General features: G+C 44.6%; 1 long non-coding RNA gene across 1 annotated transcript in view; it reads left to right on the forward strand.

Moving 5' to 3' along the window:
- LOC117365019 overlaps positions 1-5,800 on the forward strand; it is a 56,677-nt gene extending 50,877 nt beyond the window's left edge. The window contains exon 2 of the long non-coding RNA XR_004540341.1: positions 5,351-5,800. This is a non-coding gene — a long non-coding RNA (uncharacterized LOC117365019). The remainder of the gene's footprint in view (positions 1-5,350) is intronic.
- The last annotated feature ends 200 nt before the right edge of the window (positions 5,801-6,000 follow it).

The following is a 6,000-nucleotide window of genomic DNA, read 5'->3' on the forward strand; positions in this document are numbered from 1 at the left end:
CCATAGGAGAGACCTTAACCAATCTGGGCCAGAGGCTCAGGTCCCTCACCGGTGCATGCCAGGATACACTAGGGAGGGGAAGGCCTATTTTGAAGAGGCAGGCCTGTTGGCCGGAAGGAGTAGTAATCCCTCCGGCCAGCTATCTAAAGAAAGGTAAAGGGGAGAGGGATGGGGTCCTCAGATGTATGGGGGATTGTGTAGCATGGCAGTGGGAGAGCATGGGCATCTCTCCCGCTGCCGAGGAAAGTTGGGGGTTGTGTCGGTTGGTGGCGGGAGAGTTTGGGTATCTCTCCTGCTGCTAAGGAGGGTTGGGGGTTGTGTCAGTTGGCAGCAGGAGCGAGTGGGCATCTTTCCCGCTACCGGGAGGCTGTGTCAATTAGTGCCGGGAGAGGATGGGCAACTCTCCTATTGCCAAGAGGGATATTGCTTGGCGGCAGGAGAGGGTTATTTGTGGCTCGATTTTTTTTTGTTATTTTTTTAATGCCTTTATTCTGCGCATGTGCCCATCTCTATCACCAGCGATGGGAACATGAAAATTTAGAAAATCTTCACTACTGTCTGCTGACATCATTGGCATGAGCGATTTTTTGAGAATGACTCACGTTTTTGAAATCGCTACAAGAACGCCTGCGACAGCACTCCGTCGGTATTTAACGCCAATTTTTGAGGCTCTGGCCCTGAGTGTCCACTATTAAATCTCTGTCCACTTCTGTCTGTGAAGGAGGCACACCAATGTAAATACATTTTCCATTCCATCTTTTCAGATTGACCCACAGTGCCTTTTTCTTACCCTGGAGATCCTGCAATTAAGTAGCTTTAATAAGATCTTTAACATACTGTATAATGCCACTCTCTCTCTTTTTCTTCCTACCTTGTCTTTCCTGAACAGATTATAGCCCAGTATAACTATATCCCAGTCATGGTCCTCTTTGAACCTCGTCTCTGTGATCGCCACTAGATCCAACTCAACCTCTTACATCGCAGCCTCTAGATCCAGAACCTTGTTTCCCATACTTCGAGCATTAGTATATACACTTTCCCCTCCTAATCCGCGGTTTCAGCATCCACAAATTCGGTTATTCGCGATTTTAAAACAAAAAAAAATTAATTTTTTTGGGCTATTATAAGCCCTCTAAGCCCCTCCTAAGCCTTACCTAGTGGTCTAGCGGGTTTTCGAGGCAGGAGCGATCTTCCCATGCTCCTTCCCTATGCAGATCGCTCATAGGAAATGGCTCGAGAGACTATGGGAGTTCAAGGCAACCATTTCCTGTGAGCGATCTGCATGGGGCAGGAGCGTGGGAAGATTGCTCCTGCCCTGAAAACCCGCTAAACCACTAGGCAAGGCTTAGGGGAAGGGGGGGGGCTTACAGGGCTTAAAATAGCCGGGAGGAAGCGGGAGTTAGAGGCAGAACTGGCCCAAATATTATTCGCGGTTTTTTAATATTTGTGAGCCGGCTCTGCCCCTAACCGCCGTGGATACGGAGGGAGACATGTACTGCTTTCCAGACATTGCCCCCTTATCCCATTTGTGTAGAGGTATTTAGTGATTCACTTACTTGAGGGCTTATACCGTATTTTCACATGCTTTAATTGCTTTAATTTCTCTATATCATTATTAACATAATTATTCAATGTAAAACACCATCTAGAATATTTAACATTGTTTTTTACCACAATGTTCTTCTCCTTTCGGGCCTTCTTTTTCAGGGGAGTGGTGGATACGTGTTGTATTTCACCATTGAGGAGATGGACAGATATTGAGGATAATGGACAGATATTGAGGATAATGGACAGATATCCACACCAAGTACCAATAAAAGGAGGATTCACAGAATTTGTTGCAAAAAGGCTGTTTATTACAAGTAATTGTTATGCACAAGAATGGTACAACTTTGAGAATGCAGTGCAAAGAATGCCTGCTTTACATAGGAGAATAAACAAGTACATATGGTGGAATAATCCCCCTGGGGTGTTTGAGCATTGTCCCCAGAAATTCATTAGGTTTCGAATTGATTATTAACCTTATGGGCCGAAGGCCCTAGGGGATGTCAAGGGGGGTGCAGCCCCCCTTTTAACAAAGAGAAAAATTTAAAATTGGGGGTTCATTCCTGCAAAATAAAAGGTATGCCTTATTTGCAGTTTTTCTGGAATATTGCCAGAAACACCTTGTGTGGCTAGAATCCATCCATTCCAGGTAATATTGTAATCTGTTGTGTCTACCCATAATTTTTTGCTTATAAAGTTGGGAAATATAGCTCCCACTTGTGTAGGTTGTGTTTCTAAAGATGGTACAGCAACAAGGAGAAAGTTAGGCTTTGGTTTAAAAAATCTCCTTGTATACATATGAGCTCTTTTTGTTCTAGTTGTAGATCTATTGTTAAATTCAGTAAATTTTAGTGATGTTATTTCTCTTTTAGAATCATAGTCAATGACTGTTGTGTACAAATGTATCCAAGGTGTGTCATTAGTAGTTACAGGTTGGTTCCAGCAATTATGGGTGGGTATTATTTCAAACCCCCAACCTGTAAGTCTGTATTGATCCATATAAAGGATTGGATGGACTCTGCCCGGGTTTGCTTTAACCCAATCATCAGTAATTTGCTTTAAAGTAATGTCAAATTGTTTAGCAGTATCCCCAGATTGATAGGCCCAAGTGTCCATCATTGTATATTTAAAATTGAGGAATTGTCTGCGGACTTTGTGTCTTCTAATTCTTCTTTTTCTAATGACACGCCTTCTTCTTCTGTAACCATGGTAACGTGGTCTTTTCCTTCTGTACCTCCTTCTGTTAAATAAAGATAAGGATTGTGAAAAATGCTGCGTCATTGTATTAATTAAGAGAAGTGAGTGTTAGTATTACCACTCACTTCTCGACACGAAAAGCCATAGGATAACATTGAACAATCAACCACAAATTGTGGTTTCTCTATTAATTTAGATGGAAGATCCTGAGTTAGATAACGCGCACCCGTGTAAAACGCGCACACGGGTATAGCGCACGGGAAACCGAAATATATGTTAAAAAAATTTTGTATACCGCGCACACCCGTATACCGCACATGCTGCCCCGACTCTCCCGTCGCTGCCCGACTCTCCTTTCGCCCGCCCCGACTCTCCTCTGGCCACCCCGACTCTCCTTTCGCCCGCCCCGACTCTCCTCTCCCCCTTGAGCCCTGCGCCTGCTCTGCTTCCTCTTCCGGTGGTCCCGCCCTTTCTCTGACGTCAGAAAAAGGGCGGGACTGCCAGAAGAGGAAGCAGCGCAGGGCTCACAGAAGGGCCGGGACTGCCAAGAGGAAGCAGCAGGACACCGGTAGGAGCGTCTACATGATGGGGGGAGGGTCGGGAGGCTGTGGGGGTGCGAGCGGTCCTTCAGGGTGGGGGTGCGGGTGCGGGTGGGAGTGCATGCGAGCGGTCCTTCGGGGTGGGGGTGCGGGTGCGTGCGAGCGGTCCTTCGGGGTGGGGGTGCGAGCGGTCCTGCGGGGTGGTGAATCGGACGTCGGGGGGAACTATGTAAAAAAAAATTTGTACAACGCGCTCACGCATATAACGCACAAGGTTATGCACGGTTTGTAAAATCATGTATAACGCACGCGTTATATGCGTGAAAATACGGTACTCACCTGGGGGCTTTGATCACCCTCCAGTGCTCCAGTGATTCTAGTTTAAAGCCCTCTTCAGTAGGTTAGCCAGTCTGCTGCTGAGGACACTTGTTTCCTGCTTTGATAGTTGCACACTATCCCTACTCAGCAGCCCTTCCCAATAACCAATTATATCCAAATGAGATCATCAGATCATATCAAGTAATGAATAGGATCTTCAGAGAAGAGGCTTGTTGGCTTTCAGCAAGTATGATTTCACAAAAGACCAGCCCTCTACTCTTATTTGGACTCGGAGAAGAATCAGCTTTAAATGTTTTTTCAATGAATGCCACCTGAAATTGAGCCAGCACTCGAAACATGATCGCAGCGGTGCTTCCTTTGCTTTCTTGAAGATAAGCTTTCATGTGTTTTGCTCAATGAACACACACATTATCCCACAGATTCTATATATGGTGTGCAATGTTGTCTTTGCAAATTTGAGCATGCACTGTTACAGAACATGGTCAAACTAATACAGGGGAAAAGGTATAACACCAAAAAATATAAAAAAATATACATCGTGAGACAAAGGTTCCCAAACTATAAACCTAAATAACAAAAATCATTCACAAAATCATTTTTATGTTGGTAGGATATAGCCCAGAGACATGGAGGGATCAACAAGGGGGACGAACCCTGACCACCTCGCCACCCAATCATTGCTTGATCCTCCATTTTTTATTTTTCTTGCAAAATATCATTTATGATTAATAAAACTTGAACACTTCATAAATATTTAGGAAGTGAAAAACCACTTAACTAACTAACTTAACTTAAGTGTTTTCCACTTCCTAAATATTTATGAAGAGTGTTCAAGTTTTATTAATCATAAATGATATTTTGCAAGAAAAATAAAAAAATGGAGGATCAAGCAATGATTGGGCGGTGAGGTGGTCGGGGTTTGTTCCCCTTGTTGATCCCTCCATGTCTGTGAGCTATATCCTACCAACATAAAAATGATTTTGTGAATGATTTTTGTTATTTAGATTTATAGTTTGGGAGCCTTTGTCTCACACTGTTACAGAACATGGCAGATCTGCACCCATGAGGATTTGTACCAGGTTTCAGCCAGTGCAAATCCTGATACTTAAAAGGTAGGTGTGGATCCCAGCACTAAATGCTATTCTGTACTTTAAATGGTGCCCAGCTTGGATATACAATGGTACCTCGGTTTACGAGTGCACCGGTTTGCGAGTCTTTTGCAAGACGAGCAAAACATTTGCAAAATCGGTACCCGGAAACCGTGAACTCGCAGGCCTTGAGCATGCGCAGATGCTCAAGGCCCAGCAGAGGAGAAGGCTGATCTTTGGGCACTGGCACCAAGCACAGGACATGCCGGTGCCGGTGCCCGGATGACGGTATGAAGCGGCAGGGGGGTGCCCAATCACGGCGAGGGGGGGGTGTCAGATCGCAGCGAGGGGGTGCCCAATCGCGGCGGGGGGAGAGGGTACCGAATCGCAGAGGGGTGCCAAATCGCAGGGGGGGTCCTTCGGGGGGAGCAATGCTGGTTCTCGTGGGGGGGGGGAACCTATCAAAGCGAGTTTCCATTATTTCCTATGGGGAAACTCGCTTTGCTAAATGAGCATTTTGGATTACGAGCATTCTCCTGGAACAGATTATGCTCGTAATCCAAGGTACCACTGTACTTGATTATTGGGATGGGTGTTTTTGATATTATTATAATTATTATGATTTTTACCTTTGTAAAACAGGCACTTTAACAGAGTTACCCTGCTACAAAATTACCCTCCATGTTCAAAACTCCAAGAATGTTTGGACTGCTGACAAAAATCCCAGGTAGATGTTCAGTGATTCCTACCTGAAAATGTTGGAGACACCACTCGAGACAGGCACACAAGAGCTCCAGGCATACTGATGTGGGCCCTTCTGCCGGTGATATCCCTGTCTCAAGAACCTTAAAAATCTATCTTAGGAAACAGAAATGCCTTTTCTTCCTACCACGTCTGCCTAATTCTTTCTGCTGTGATTTGGAACAAAATCCAAAATTCAGAGTCTACAAATAGTACAGTATCTGGTTAATTAGTATTATTCTGGACACTGATGGATGTTCCCCTCAAAGACTAGACTGACCCATTACTGGATTCCTTCCGGAGAGTTTATTGCACGATAAATTATACAATTAAAGCGATGTTACTTCCTTATTGGAATAGGTTTATTTTTGACTCTGTTTTTATACTAAGTCCTTGGAGCGGAAACCAGCTCTCAGCAGCACAGACTCCATTCTTGTGGGCTGTCTTTAGTAACCGCATTAACCGCAAAGTGTATCTTTATCTTGTTAAACAGGTTAGCTTTGAAATGTCCCACTTATAACAGCAAGACAGCATGAGAGTTATGTAGAAGG

The sequence above is a fragment of the Geotrypetes seraphini genome, chromosome 8 (assembly GCF_902459505.1).
Source record: "Geotrypetes seraphini chromosome 8, aGeoSer1.1, whole genome shotgun sequence".
Taxonomy (NCBI): domain Eukaryota; kingdom Metazoa; phylum Chordata; class Amphibia; order Gymnophiona; family Dermophiidae; genus Geotrypetes; species Geotrypetes seraphini.